The sequence below is a fragment of the Macrotis lagotis genome, chromosome 4, assembly GCF_037893015.1.
Source record: "Macrotis lagotis isolate mMagLag1 chromosome 4, bilby.v1.9.chrom.fasta, whole genome shotgun sequence".
NCBI classification, from domain to species: Eukaryota; Metazoa; Chordata; class Mammalia; order Peramelemorphia; family Peramelidae; genus Macrotis; species Macrotis lagotis.
This window is the reverse complement of record NC_133661.1, coordinates 23,718,154-23,734,240: the sequence shown is the minus strand read 5'-3', so window position 1 is coordinate 23,734,240 and position 16,087 is coordinate 23,718,154. Positions and strand designations below refer to the sequence as shown.

Sequence of the window (16,087 nt, the reverse complement as noted above, 5' to 3'; positions counted from 1 at the left end):
GAGTCAGAAGACAGATTGCAAAGGATTGAGAAATGAGTGGGTGGTGAGAAAGTAGGGTCAATGAGAGTAGAAAGTGTTTTCTATGATTCTAGAATCATAGACTGGGAGTTGGAAGTGACTCAAGAGTCATCCAACCCCATCATTTTACTGAAATGAAGGAGAGATAGCATATGAGAGGGTGGCAGTATGGCACACAAATTTTTTGGAGTGGAGATGGGCAAGTTTGTAGGCAGCAGAGAAGGCCCTGAAGATTAGAGTCAGGGGATTCTCTATGCCCAGGCTCCTGAAAGAGATGAAGGAGGAGGGAGGAATTAAGATGAAAGATTTGCTTGAAAAGGAGAATGGCTCATCATTTCTCATAAACCTAGAAGTGTTCTATCTGAGATACAATCAGTGAGGAAGTGACTGAAGCAAGGAAGGAAGGAAGGCTGAGCAGGTGAACGGGTTTGGAAGTGTGGCACCAGTGACCCTTCTGGTAGATAGCTTCAGTGTCTCCAGTAAAATAGAAGCCAAGTCTCATTGTTGATGGACCTGATTGGAGTTGATGTGGGAGGCATTGGAAGAAAGAAGGTTTGTGCAAAATAGATCTACAATAGAAAGATTGTCAATGATGAACTTAGAGTAGAGATTAGTTAAGATGAAATTTTTCTGTTTTACTTTTTAAATTTATTTTTAACATCCATTTAAACATTTTTTATTACAAAATTTTCTCTTATCCCATCCACATCCATTGAGAAGCAAGCACTATGACAATAATATTACATGTGAAGTCATACAAAACACATATCCATAGTGCAAACAGAAAGCCATATTGCAAAACAAAAAACAAAAAACAAAAGGCAAGAAGCATAAAGAATGAAAATGTATGCTTCAATCTGCATTAGGAAATTATCAGTTTTCTCTCTGGAGGTAGATAGCATTTTTCTTCATGAGTCCTTTGGAATTGTCTTAGATTATTGCATTGAGCAGAGCAGCTAAGTCATCTACCATTCATCATAATATTGCTTCTGTGTTTTACAATGGCTCCTGGTTCTGTTCATTTTACTTTGTGTCAGTCCATATAAGTCTTTCCAGGTTTTTCTGAAACCATCCTGCTCATCATTTCTTTTCTTTTTTTAATGATTATTTTTTTATTCATTTTAAAAAATTTTCCTCCAGCAACATTTACTTCCAAACTCTCTCCCTTCCTTCCATCCCATTCTCCCCTCATTGAGAAGCAAGTATAGGTTAAAAATGTGTAGCCATGAAAATCATTACTAACAATAGCTATGTTGTAAAAGTTAGAATAGCCTCCCCCCACAAGAGAGAAACCTCAAAAGAAATAAAGTAGAAAAAAAAAGCATGCTTCAGTCTGTATTCAGACACCATCAATTCCATCCCTGCAATGGATAGCAGCACTCTTTATCATAAGTCCATAGGAGTTCTCTTGGGTCACAGCACTGCTGAGAAAAGGTAGGTCGCTCACGGCCGATCATCTTATATAATATAAGGTACATTTCCCATTGTATCTGCTTGCGTAAGGTTTTTACTGAGAGCATCCCGTTCATCATCTCCCACAACAGAACATCATTTCATTTCAATCAGCCATTCCCCAACCACTGATCATCCCCTCAATCTTCAGCTCCCGCCACTAGAATAAGGTGGTTATAAATATCTCTATACATATAGATTATTTTCTTTCTGCATTCCATCTCCTCTTGGAATACAGGCCTAGCAGTGGCACTGCTACACCAAATGGCAGGTATGGGCTTCGGTACCGTTCCAAAGTGCTCCTCAAAATTGTTGAATCATTTCCCAACTCATTCAACAATGCATCAGTGTCTCAATTTCCCTACATCCTCTCCAAAATTTGTCATTTTCTCCTTCTATCCCATTAGCCAATCCAATAGGTGGAAGGTACTATCTCAGAATTGTTCCAACTCACATTTCTCCCATCAATAGTGAGATAGGAGATTTTTTAAAAAAATATTTAAATGGACTATATTGATAACCTCATCAGAAAACTGTTCGTATCTCTTTATCATCCATCAGTTGGGGAGTGGCTATTTTGTATGAATTTGACTCCATGTTTGAGAAATGAGGTCCTTATCAGAGAAACTTGTTTCAGACTGCTAGCTGTATTTTCCTCCATCCTATTCCTCCCCAGCCCCATGTATTCTATTCTCTCTCCTTTCACCCTGTCCCTCCTCAAAACTGATCATGTGATTATCCTCTGCCATGATCTTCATACCTTTCTATCACCTACATCCTCTCCCCACCCTATCCCTTCCTTCCTTCCCTTTCCTCTCCTGATTTTCTCTAGGATAAGGTAATTTTCTATACCCAATTGCTGCTCATTTTTTCTCATACCACAATAGTATTCTATATCAATTATTGTCATTCTCCTATAGATGGCCATCCTCTCAATTTCCAGTTCCTAGTCATCACAAAAAGAGTTGCTAGGAATATTTTTGCCCAAACAGATTCTTTTCCCTATTCTTTGATCTCTTTGGAGCACGCACCAAGGGCATTGCTGGGTCAAAGGGTAAGCACAGGTTTATGACCCTTTGGGGCATAGTTCCAAATTAGATAGCAAGAATTTGTAAGGGGACTGGGAAGCACATTTGTGTGATTTTTTTCCAGTTGCTTTCAGTTTGGGAGTAGGAATAGATGGGGTGAATGGTGATGATGACCTGGTATTGAGGATTGCCAGGGTAGGAGCAGCAGAAAGACAAGAGTCCATTAATTCAGGTCTCCTGGATGACTGGCATTGACCATTGAACTAATTAATGACATGATCATGACTGTGAGGAGAGAAATGTGACACTGGAACAAGGTGGGGTAGAGGAAACAGAAGACTCTCTGAGGATGAACACTAGGTTTAAGAGTTGTGTGGCAGACTAAGAGAAGGCACAAAAGATAATGATGATCATCTTGGAGAATTTCAGAGTTCAAGATCCTGTGGAGACAGCTTAGTTTTTTTTGGGGGGGGAATCTAGAACCATTATTATTAATTAATAAACATTAATATTAATTATTACTAAATATTAAAGCATAAAAATGTTTCTTTACCAAAATATTCCTGCAGATAAAACCCTAACTATTGACTTAAATATTGCTAGATGGTGCAATGAATAGAGCATTGGATTGCAGTCAGGAAGACCTGAGTTCAAATGCGACTCAGATGCTTATAAGCTGAGTGATCCTGGACAAGTCACTTCATGCTGTTTGTCTCAGTTCTTTAATGTATATGTATATGTGCATATATAAGTATATGAATATGTTTCTATATATGGATAAATAAATGTATATATAGGGGAGGCAATCGGAGTTAAGTGATCTGCCAGGGTCACACAAATATGTAAGGGCAAAAATCTTGACTGAGTTCTTAGTGGAGAACATTCTCATTGATAATCAGATTGAAGCAACTTTAGCTGCTTCTCTCTTTTTTTTTTAGGTTTTTTTTTTTGCAAGACAAATGGGGTTAAGGTGCTTGCCCACGGCCACACAGCTAGGTAATTATTAAGTGTCTGAGATCAGATTTGAACCCAGGTCCTCCTGACTCCAGGGCCGGCGCTTTATCCACTACGCCACCTAGCCGCCCAGAGCTGCTTCTCATTTTATAAATGATAAATGTGAGAACCAAAGTTGCCATGATTTGTCTGAGAACATTGCTGGTCAGTAGGAGAGCCTGGCTCCAGATCTGCCTAGGCCATGGTCTCCTCTAGCTTAGCCTGGTGCTTTCTTCACAGCCCATGGAACTCCTTGTAAGTCCAAGGATCTGAGACAAAAGGACACAAGGTGAGATAAAGAGAACTCACAAAGAAATAGTTCTGCCCTGCACCCTCTCGTCACCTGCCAATGGAAAACTTTCATGAACCACACTCTAACTACTCTAACTAGAATATTTTCCTATACTCCTTGTCCTAATACTGAGAATAGTTTAGGAACTAAGACACAGTGGCATGTCTAAAGAAGATCTACAAGAAATATCAGGGAAATAGAGTCAGGTTCAAACAAACTGTGGTTCTGTTATTTCCTGTGTGACCCTGGGCAAGTCACTTCCCCACCCCCTTCCAGGCTTCAGTTAAGTCATCTCTAGAATAAAGGAGTCATACTAGATCATCTCAAAGTTTCATTAGTTCGATGTTGAAATCCTGAAATCAATTTCTAAAAAGAATGCCAACAAAAAAGAATTGATTTTTTTTATTAAGTCATAAATTCAGAATATGAAGGAATCTTGGAGAGCATGAGTCCAACTCCGTCATTTGACAGAAATTGAGGCTGAGAGAGAAATTAAGCGACTTACCCAAGTAAATATATGAGATAACATTTGATTTCCTGTCTTCCTGACTTCAACCAAGTCTAACTTTCTAGCCCCTGAGCCATGCAGCTGCCTTTGTTAATTCTCTTAGCCAGAAGATTCTGTCTCAGAATGCTTCTTTCCCCAAACTCTCAAGTCCCTCAGGGGTTCTTGGTAGCCAAACTTTAGGATCCTTCCCTTAACTAGTTACTGAGTCACAAAGTGAAGTCACTTCCATAGAAACCCAACAATGGAAAATTGTGTTTCTTTCTTTGAATCTCAGCTCTGTTCTCATTAACTTTTGTTAATTAACATAGTATTTCCCTTCAAGCCGCTACAATCCAGTGGAACTGGCTTGACGAGTGTTGCTTAGAAAAGACACTGCCTCCTTACTTTTATGCTTTCTCTACCCCATTCCTGGAATGCACTCACTCTTTACTTCTGCTTTTTAGAATGCCCAACTTTTTGCAAAACTCAAATTGAATTCCACATTCTATGTGAAGTCTCTATATAGTCTACATATGTTTATATATTCTACATATGCTTACTTAGGATTACAACTAAGAGATATGTTTTTCCCATAGAATATTAAGTTCTTTGAGGACAGGAACTCTTTGATTTCACCTGGCACTTTGCACCCCCCCAACAACTGAAATATAGGAGGCACTTACAAATGTCTATGAGCTGGCTGATCGGGTTTGTTGTACTGTTGTTATTCAGTCCTATTTGATTCTTTGGGACCCAATTTGGGGTTTTCTTGACAAAGATCCTGAATCGGCTTGCCATTGCCTTTTCCAGCTCATTTCACATATAAGGAAATTGAGATAAACAGGGCAAAATGATTTGCCCAGGGTCAAACAAGGAGGATGTGTCTGAGACCAGGTTTAAACTCAGATTTTCCTGACTCCAGGGCCAGTACTCTATCAACTCTGCCTCCCAATTGTCCTTAATTGATTAGGTAATCTTGGGCAAGTCATTTCTTTCTAAGCCTCATTTTCCTCCCTCATAAAACAAAATGCTGGACTAGATGAGCAGTTCTCAAAGATCCCCAGGAATCTTCAAGATTCTTCCAGTCAAAACTAGCCGAAATCAAAATTGTTTCAAATGGTCAAAGTCAAAATTATTTTCATATTTTATTGTCTAATAGATATAACTCAGTTTTTAAAAAATGCTTTTTGGAGGTCCTCAATGATATTTAAGAATATAAAGGATGCTGATGACCAAAGAGTTTGAGGACCACTGGGCTAGTTACCTTCCTGAGCATTTCTTGCATTCTTTTACCCTGACTTTCATTCCCCATTTTCAAAATGATACCAAGATGTTTTTATTCCAGGATTGTAAGTATTATAGACATAATTCACATAAACAAAAATCTTTTGGGGAAGTCCTCAACAATGTTTAAGAGAGTAAAGGACTCATGGTTCCCAAATAAAAAAATTAAGAAGCACCAAGTTATGTTCCCAAGTAGAGATTACATTCCTTCAACTGAAATCCCTTCATGTTCTCTGACCTTCTTTCTCTATTAAAACAAACAACCAACCAGGCAACTAATTGTTGGTTTCCGTATGTCCAGGGAACTGAAGATTTAAGTTTATTCGAATTCTTCTTCACTGAACATTCATCGCCATGTTTTCGTCTGGGTCCTTTCTAAATTTTCTCTTTTTCCCAGTTTAACGTGTCAGGGCTGCAGACGTGAAATGGGAATGACTACCTCGTCTGGAATCTCTCCTCCTAACACCAAATTCCATGACGAGAATAGCTCCTAGTGCATTCTAAACATCTGCTCTTAGGCAATGTCTAATTGTCAGCAAAATGAACACGTCCTACTTGGTCAATTGGATTATTAAAAAGGTCCCTAATGAGGTTTCAGAGAATATCATTCCAACAATTGGGAAAGCCATGCCCATTTCACAAGGTTGCCAGAAATGTAAAGGGTGAGACCTGTCTTGTTTCATTTTTGAATTGTCTCCAAATTTTTTCCTCCATTCACTGGACTTCCATAGAATGGATAATTGCATCTAAATCCTTGAATGTAGCAAGGAACAAGCCGCAAGCCCATTAGAGTTAGATCAGGACGGTAAATCTCAGTTCCTCCTTGATAGCTTTCAAGGAAGTCTGTTGAATTCATCGTAGAGCATCTCTTCACTGTTTCCAACATGATACTAACCAAGGACACATGTGACAACAGGGATGGGTCCACACCTAAATGGAGGCAGCTTATCCTGGTGAGATTTGACAATGGGAAGACCTGACTTTGAATCTTACTGCAGTCATTTGATGACTGTGTGACCCTGGGAAGATTACTTAATTTTCCTAAACTCAGTTTTCTCAGCTATAAAATGGAGATAATTATGTCACCTAATTTATAGGGTTGTTGGGAGCATTTGGCCAATCTCCTTACACTTGTCTCCAGAGCATTTAGACTAGAGGAGGGCAATCAAAATGGTCAGAAAGTCAGTCAGTTAACAGTTTTTTTTTTGTTGTTGTTATTTAGTTCTTCCTATATGTTCTAAGGGCAGGGGATACAAAGAAATGTGAAGATTTACATTTATGCCAAATGGTACCATTGGTTAAAGGAACTGGAAATATTTTGTCTGAGGGAGAAAAATTCACTGGGCACATGATAACTGACTTCACAGCATCTGGATGGCTCTCATGTGGAAGAGGGTGTAGCCCCAAAGACAGAACTGGGAACAGTGGGCGGCAGTTATAGGGACAAATTTAGACCTGATGTAAATGTCTTGAGTCCTCTCTGGGCTCACTATCCTGGAGTTGGGCTGCTGCATGTTCTCTTAGGGTTTCTAGCTATACCTTGAGAAGTTGGGGGGATCTCTTCTTTCTTTTTACAAAGGGCTATTTCTCTTCAAGTTATAGGAACAACAAAGGCACAGACATTTCCCCATAACACAGTACTCTCACCTACAGATGTCACCTCAATCTCTGTTGATTGAGACCTCAGATTTAGCAGTTTCTACATGGTATTGGTCCAATCAAATTCATGTTCAAAGGAGGCATTACCTCCGATGACTTCAAGTCTTATTAACTGTTTTTGCGGTGAGTCCCTAAGGTCAATGCTTGACTGACTGGAATGCCCCGCATGCACTCTGACTCCTGGATCCCCAGTTTCTCAGATCCCCATTAACCAACTTTACCTAGAACAGAAGAACCAATGCTGAGGCAAGGACTGTGGCTCGTTTTCACGGGAGTCAGAGTGGTTGAGATCACTTTGCTTCTAGTATTGTCTCTTCTGGACACTATGGAAGGAAAATGAGGAGGTTCTAGTCCTTCTGAAGGGCAATCTGTTTCAGCAACAAAGCCAACAAAAAAGACTTTCATTCACTACATGGTTAGTAGACTAAAAATGACTGTAGAAAAGTCTACACATGCTGTCTTTCCACACTTCCTTGCAGAGAATCAGAGGCCCTCTTTCAGGTGCTAGTTTCCTTTCCCCTTACATAAAAGAAAACTTTGCCAAAAACAAGAGTTTTCCCAATGTGAATGAGATATTTTGGAAGGAGGGAGATGGGGAGTTCATCCATCCCAGGAATTCTGAAGCCAAAGTTGAAGGATCACTCATAGGAAATGCTGTGAAGGGCACTTCCTTTCTGGAGATGGTTGAACCAGATGAGCACTGATGGTTCCATTAAATGTAGTTCTGGGATGTTGCCTGCTTAGACTTATTCCTTGTGTTAGCCTTTAAAGGGTAGTCCTTCAACAAGAGGCATTGTAGGGAAGATTCACTGGTTTGGGTTCTGATCACTTCAGTGCAAATTGGATCTGTCTTTTGACTTTTTTTTTTTTTTTGGTTTTGCAAGGCAATGGAAGGTTACACAGCTAGATAATTAGTAAGTATCTGATTTGAACTCAGGTCCTCCTGACTCTAGGGCTCTCATCACTGTATCACCCGGCTGCCCCTGCCTTTTGACTTTTGGTTAAGTCAATCACCTGCCTAGGGCTCACTCTCCTCTGTAAAATGAAGGATCGGAACCAATCATCTCCAAGTCTGTATCCAGCTCTGTATCTGTGACCCAATGCATCCTCACTGTGGGAGGAAGACCTTTGACCCTGTTATAAATGTCACATTCGAAACCACTTCAAATATGGGTGCGGAGCCCACATGGGACCAAACCATGTGTTACAAAACAGAAGCATATGGATCAACATGCAAATCTGGAAAGACTCCCACAATCGAACGCACTTGGGAAGCTGTGCCAGACCAGGCCAGAATACCCTAAGGAACTCTTAAACATTTGCTTAGCAGCCTATTTTGGCCAGATGAATGACACTGTCAGTGGAAGCTCCTGGACCCTGGGCCAGCAGTGGGATTCTGGGTGTTTGCCCAGGCTGCTCTAGGAAAGTCACCTCGCCCTAGTCCCCATACCTAATATATCAAGACGTCAGTTGAAGCAGGGGTTTTGCCTACTTTTACTGGCGGGGTAATTGAGAGAAGAAGAGAAATGTGGCAGAGACATATGACTAGGACGGTGTCAGCATTTCAAATTAGAAATGGGTGGGGGAACTAAGGCCAGTTGGCCAGCAGAACAGAAGGTTTAGATATCTAAAACATAGCAAGCCTTTAATAAATGCTGATTGATTGATTGACGATGACTGTGTTCAAGTAGCTTAAGGGCTTGTCTTGTGAAAGAAGACTGAGATTTATTCTGTGTGACTTTGGAAGGCATGCCAAAGACCAATGGAGATAGAATCCAGCTTGATATTAAGAAAGAATTCCTCACAATCTTGATTTCTCCAATGAGGCCTTTCCATTTTTCTCCAATTGCTAATTTCTTCCCTCTCAGTTTACCTGTCCTCTATTTTGCTTACATCTTGTATATGCCTATTTATTTTCAGGTTGTTTCCTTACTTAGAATGTAAGTACCTTGAGGGCAGGGACTAATTTTTGATTTTCTCCATATTCCAGTGCTATCTCATAGTAGGTGCTTAATAAATTGTTATTGACTGACCCCACAAGGTCATGAATTTAATGGCTCTGGACAGGGTCTAGGAGAGGTTGGCTGGTCCCTTTTCTGGGATCTTGTAAAGAAATATTTGACATGATAGACAGAGGTTTGAGCCTGGAATCTCTTAGAAGTCTGGCTTTAAATCCCACTTCTGTTGCCCACTGTGAGAATGGGAAAGTCACTTAGCCTCCTAGATTTCAGTTGCCTCATCTGTAACATGGTACCTCTAGTGCCTAACTCCCAGAGTTTTGGTAAGGCTACAAGTAATGTAATGAGCAGAAAGCCCTTTATGAATCCTAGCTATGGTATTTGAGGAGATTCCCACATTGGGTGGGATGTTTTATGAGATGATTTCCCAGATCCCTCCCTGTCAAGTTTGCTATATTTGTAGGTAACTTTTAGGTTCAAGGCAGCTTTCCTGCTAAAGAAGTCAGAATAAATGCTGAGATGAAAAGCCCCTAGTTCTCTATCTTCCATCAGCATCCAAACTCAGAAGACCCTATAGTTGCTACTCCAGCTATTTGGTCATATCAAGAAAGACTTGGTTTTCAAATGAATGATTATGTGAATCAAATGAGGTAATTATTTAGTATTTAATAAAGTACTTGGTTTTGCTATATTTGTAGGTAACTTTTAGGTTCAAGGCAGCTTTCCTGCTAAAGAAGTCAGAATAAATGCTGAGATGAAAAGCCCCTAGTTCTCTATCTTCCATCAGCATCCAAACTCAGAAGACCCTATAGTTGCTACTCCAGCTATTTGGTCGTATCAAGAAAGACTTGGTTTTCGAATGAATGATGATGTGAATCAAATGAGGTAATTATTTAGTATTTAATAAAGTACTTGGTACATAGTAGTCACTGAATAAATGCTGGCTCCCTCCTTTCATTCTAAAAACCAAAGTGGATCCTCTCAGATTTCATGTGTACCCCACTGGTGGATGTTGGGCCAGGTGGGAAGGACTCACCTTGCAGCAATGAGAAATGCATTCAGTGTTCTGAGTTCTGTGTCTATGACTTAGGGTCAAAGGAGAGATTCCAGACTTGACCTTTCATTCTTGTTTTAATTCTTTCCAAATCCCATCACTTCTTGGGAACCTCCTTGACTTCCTTCAATCAGATAGATGCCACTGAACTGAAGAATCTCATCCTTGAGAGGGACCCCAAGTCCACAGAGATCAGGTTGTATCTGAGCAGGGACTGCCAGAATATCCTACTTTCGGGGTTGGAGACCTCACCACCACCCATGGTGACCCATCCCCCTAACGGATCACTCTTGATCTTCAAGTCTCTCCAAGACTAAATTCATCTCTTTCCCACTCCCACCTCCCATTCTTAGTTTGCCCTCTGAGAGTTCCCTGAGTGGAGATCCTGGTTGTTGCTTTTTTTTCATATCCTCAGCATAGGTTAATAAATAGTTCTTGACTGATTGGGAGAGAACAACTTTCAGATACGTTGAGACAGGTTTTTTTCCCTCTTCTGGATCATACATTACCTATAAGTTTTATTCGCCATTATAGCTCTTGGGATGCTATTTAATTTTTCATGTGTGTATACTTTGTTTCAAACCTTTGAGGACAGGATCCTGACACTATTTCTCAATATTGACACCTTCCCTGTCCCCAATCAACAGAACTTTGCCTTGTACAAAGTAGTCTTTAAATGTACTTGCGTTGACTTTTAGGGAGTTTATGATCCATCTAGGTTCCCATCCAAAGGAGAATGAAAATATTTGGCCAGGATGGCAGTCTAACATGGGCTTCAGAAATGATCTTGTCCAAGTCCTCATTGAAGTACTGATGATATCTACAACATCCCTAACAAATGATCATGAAATGCTCTACAGAAAGGAAACTCAGTTGATTCTACTTGGGACCAGTTCTAATAGTTAGAGATTTTCCTTCAAGTTGAAATTTGTCCCTTTGATCTGAAGGCATCTCCAACAAGCCCAATCTCTTTTCTTTATGACAGCCCTTCAACATATCTGAAGACAGCTATGGAGCCATTTTTGTCTTCCATAGACTGTTGGACAAGTGCACATTCTTGGGAAGCCCTTTCCCTGAGGAACAAGGATCAATGGAAAATGCTTCTATTGGTGTGTCTTCAGTTCCTTCCTATGTTTTTTAAGTTCTTACATGGCATGATCTGCTGTCTCCTCATTCTTTTGGTTCTCCCCCTCTGGATTGGTACCAGATCATCAAATCCTTTTCTAAAATGGGATGTTCAGAAATGAAAATGTTACTCAAGATATAGACTAACAAGACCAGAGAAAAAGAAACTATTGAATGCCTTTTTTTAGATGTTCTGCTTCCATAAATGCAGCCTAAGGTCCCTTCAGTTATTCTTGTCATATTACACTACTAACAATTATTGGTCTTGGAGGCTACTAAGACTATTAGGACTTTTTCATGTAGCCAAAGATAAGCTTACCCATCTTGTCCTACAGATTGTCTCAAACCACTGTCCTAAAAGCAAAACAAGTTCTGAGGTCCCAGATTCTCCCACTTGAGAGGATGGTCAAGAGCATGCCTTCATCCCTCGTACTCCCTTCATTTGGATAGTGAAGTCCTGGAAGAGTCTCTTAATTGAATTAGATTAGGATCTAGAGGCAGCTGGTCCCTTGCTAAATTAGGAAGGGGGGGAAATACTGACTCAACAGTTTAGAATGGAGAGGAGTGTGGGCTGCGGGGCAGGGAGGGTCATTCTTCCATGCCTCTTATTGCAAAATTGTTCAAGATCTCTCTGGAGACTTGGTGAGTGGGAGAGAATAGATTGCTCCTCTGAAATGGAAGAGGTTTTGGAGCATAGAAACATGGACCCTATTTGGTAGAGGAAAAGAAAAATAATCCAATGCTCTCCTTCAAGAAAGTTGCCTTTCCAATAAGACCATTAGAAGATGTTCCATGTTGAGGGTTTCCAAGCCTGAAGAACCTGAATCATTCCCTGAAATGGGACTATCTTCTTTTAGAGTCTTTGAAATAAAACTGGCAAAGAGAAACTTAGGTGAGTCATTGAGGAAACAGTGGGGTTTGCTGCCCAAGAGGAGGACAATATTTAAAAGGCATAAGCATATACTACATGGGGAACACATCATAAAAGAATGGAAAATGAATTAGAGAGATGAGAAACTTGAAGAGAGCTTGCAGGGAGAGGCAGAGCCTATAACCCTGGAAGTGAGATGCCCTCACCTTGGAGACACAAAACTGTGTGCTGGAATCATCAACAGGCTCTAAATGATACTTTGGGAGGAAGGAATGCATCTCATTTCCTCTTCATTTCCTTTTGTGTTTGCTAGTGCCAAGGAATAGAGCCTAAAGATTGGTACTTGATGTGAAAGTAAGCTTTTTCTGCAGTGATATGGGACACGGATCTAAGATGATTTGTCCCTGCTTATTTTAGATGAGACAGAATGCATTGCTTGTATCAACTATGATCTCATTCATCTGGGAACTCCCTCCATTGGTACTTATCCACACCCAGTTATCTTCTTCCAGTCTTGTCTATAGCTTTTCATCAGCCTTCCATAGAAAACTCTCCCAACACCCTTGGGGAGGCTACTCTGAATCCTTTTCTCTATTTCCTGAAGAGGAAAAAAGAAGGAAGAGAAGGAGGAGAAGAAAGAGAAGGAGAAGGAGGAGGAGGAGGAGGAGGAGGAGGAGGAGGAGGAGGAGGAGGAGGAGGAGGAGGAGGAGGAGGAGGAGAAGGAGGAGAAGGAGAAAGAGAAGGAGAAGGAGGAGGAGGAGGAGGAGAAGAGGAAGAAGAAGAAGATGGAAGGAGAGGATGGAAGCAGAAGATAGGAAGGGGAGACTAGTTAACATTGATATCTATCTTCAAGGTTTATAAAGCATTTTACATAAGGTGTTTCATTTGATTCTAATAACAGCTCTGTGAATTAGCTGTCATCTTATCCCCATTTCGTAGAAGAAAGAAATGAGACTCAGAGAATCTCTAGATGTCCATTTGTTAATAACTCTGTATTCCATCAGTAAACTTGCTTTGACATTTTGAAGGCCAACTGTGTAATGTGGTAGTAGGTGTTTCTGGAGTCAAGAAAGACCTGAATCTGATGAAACTGTTGTATGACCCTGGGTAAATGTCTTAATCTCTCTGAGTTTCATTTTTGCCCTTCTGTGAATGGGAATAATAACCATATTATCTACCTCACAGGAATGATGTGATGGTCAAAGAGACAATATGTGAAACACTTTGGAAACTGAATAACTTATTCTACAGATCTGTGATGTCACTGGTATGGACATTCCTTTTGGCATTCATGAAGACAGATTGTTGATAGGTTATTCCTATATCAACTCGCCTCCTTGTCTGGTTAGGGTTAAAAGATTTGTTTTGTGCCAGGCTAGGAGGTTGAATCCCCATGTAATTTCTTGATATTTCATACAAACTAATATATTAAAATGCTTTCTAGAGATGGGACTATAAGAGTCATTCTCATTTCTAGAACAATTTAAAGTTTACAAAGCACTTTCCTCATAGCCATATAATATGAATAGGTTCTACTTGTTAGACAGTATTATCCCCATTTTATAGATAAGGAAAATAAAATGAAAAGAGATAGCAACAGACATTCAATTAAGAGTGTGAATAGTGAGTATAATAGGAATTTTTTATTTTTTTATTTCTTTTTATTATTTGAGACTCCAGGTCGAGTCTTCCTCAAAATTCTAATTAACTAAGTCTGTCTTTTGTTTATAGTAACCTCATTTTACTAAAACCTGACTCACAAAATAAGGGAAAACTGTTTGATATTCCTAAGAACAGAAACCAAAGGGGAGCCAAAAAGATATAGCCATTATTTAATTCTAGCTAATTGTTGAAGGAAAGATTTCTCTGAAGCTGTTTTCTTGGTTATCTTGGTGACATTTAAATCTTTCTCCTCAATCAACCTATTTGCGAGCCCTCTAAATGTAGTTTAATCTGAAACTTTGCTTAGTTTATCTATAGAATCTGAGGAGGCTTCTTTCCTTAGGGAATGTATGAAATTAGGACTCTGTTTACCTTTGTTCTACTTTCATGACATTGAATGAAGTATACTTTTATGAACTGATCATTTCCTTAACGTTTATGTGTTAGGTTCCTGCTGAGTTAGCTTATCCTTTCCCAGGCAAACACTGAAGAGGCGGGAGACAAGGATGGAAAGTTCTCCAAGTTCTTCATTTATTAAAGCAAATACTAGTGCTTAAATATTCTCCCCAGTCCCTGGTCTACTCCCACTCCTGTGGCACTCTCCAATCAACCAGTAAAACAATGCTCTGGTGCTACAGGGCACCAGGTGATAAAAGTTTATAATACTCCCACACACAACAATCCCTTACATTTATGACTGAAGAGGAATGTATAAAATTATAATGTGTAAAAGAATTATTTCCCTCTCTCTGAAATAGTTATGCATATAAGTTGGCTTGTTTGAATCCTAATGATAGTTCAAATTTTCTCTGAGTCCTGATCTTAGACTTGAGCATAATAATAAAACTAAGATTTTTCTAGGTTGTAGCAAATATATTTTGGCAGCAGTTACCAACCCCAGGAACTCAGAGAGGAGAAATTTATCCCACAATAGGAATCATCCATGATCTTCTCTTTTGACCCACAGTATTACACTAAACAAGAATTATCTGACTGTGAGGAATGTGTCTGGTTATGAAATCAGGAAGAACTAATTTTGAGCCTGCCTCTTTAGCACTGACTTTGAGACCCTGGACAAGTCACCTAACTTCTCAGTGCTTCCAGGCAATTGTCTAAGACTGTTAGAGGTACTATTGTTGCTGATCTACTCGTTGAATGGAATTACCTCACTAGGAGTTCCCTATAGTTATAAAATCATGGTTCATGTTAAAAATAAAAGGATTAATCAAATAATTTTAGATTTAGATCATGTTGCAGTGAAACAGGAAGTACTGATGATAAAAGAACTTTCGATGTAGGGTCTGTTTTAGGGTTCATCTGGTATAACCATAATATTTTACAGAAGATCCTGAAGCACATGGATGGGAAGTTAAATTGCCTGAAATCTAAGGGAAGTAGCACAAAGACCTGGGTTCAAATTTTGTCACTTAACCTCTGTGAGGCTCAATTTTTCATCAATAACATGAGGGTTTGGGCTGGATGACATCTCCTTCAGCCTAAATCTATGATCCTTGTCTTCTGAATCCAAATCCATTGCTTCATCCTGTGATTCAGTGGCCCCTTGAGGCATCAGAAGGACACTACCTCAGAAAGGAGGCCAAACGTGGTGGTGGGTGGGGGGGAGAGTATTGGGTCTTCAGTTTCTCCCCGTCCAATCCAAGTTGATTATTTCACTCCTTGACAAAGAAACTCTAGTCATTCCCTCCTACCTTTAAGATAAATCCAAAATCAATGCCCTTCAAGATCTGTCCCCGGCCTCCATTTCCAGAATTATGACACATTACTCTCACCCATCCAATTCTGTCTCCTGTCCCAACTGACTCTCACAAATGGTACTCCATTTCTCATTGGTGCTTTAGCTCGGTCTACCAAGCCTGGGCTTCTTTGAATTCTAAATTCTCACAAAGCTCTCTTGATGCCCCATATTCTAGTTCTACCCCCAATGTATGAAAACATTTTATCACTAATATAGATATGTATTGTTTCTTCCTCCAAAAATATAATAACCTCCTTGAAGGCTATTTCCTTTTGTATCTCCAGTGATTGACATTTAAAGATAATGAATGTTTGTTGATTGATTTATTGATTGAGCTCAAAGATAGAGGTTGTTTCATGTTTAGTTCTTTGCATTTCCAGAACTAACACAGAGCCCACCACATAATGCTTATGGATTGATTGATTTTCTGCTCTCTCTAGACTCTAGA

General features: G+C 39.7%; 1 long non-coding RNA gene across 3 annotated transcripts in view; it reads right to left on the bottom strand.

Moving 5' to 3' along the window:
- LOC141522994 (uncharacterized) overlaps positions 1 to 12,601 on the bottom strand; it is a 30,929-nt gene extending 18,328 nt beyond the window's left edge. For all 3 annotated transcript variants that reach the window (XR_012478293.1, XR_012478292.1, XR_012478294.1), the window contains exons 1-2: positions 12,428 to 12,601; positions 7,435 to 7,536 (exon numbers count right to left, since the gene is read on the bottom strand). This is a non-coding gene — a long non-coding RNA (uncharacterized LOC141522994). The remainder of the gene's footprint in view (positions 1 to 7,434; positions 7,537 to 12,427) is intronic.
- Positions 12,602 to 16,087: the final 3,486 nt, after the last annotated feature.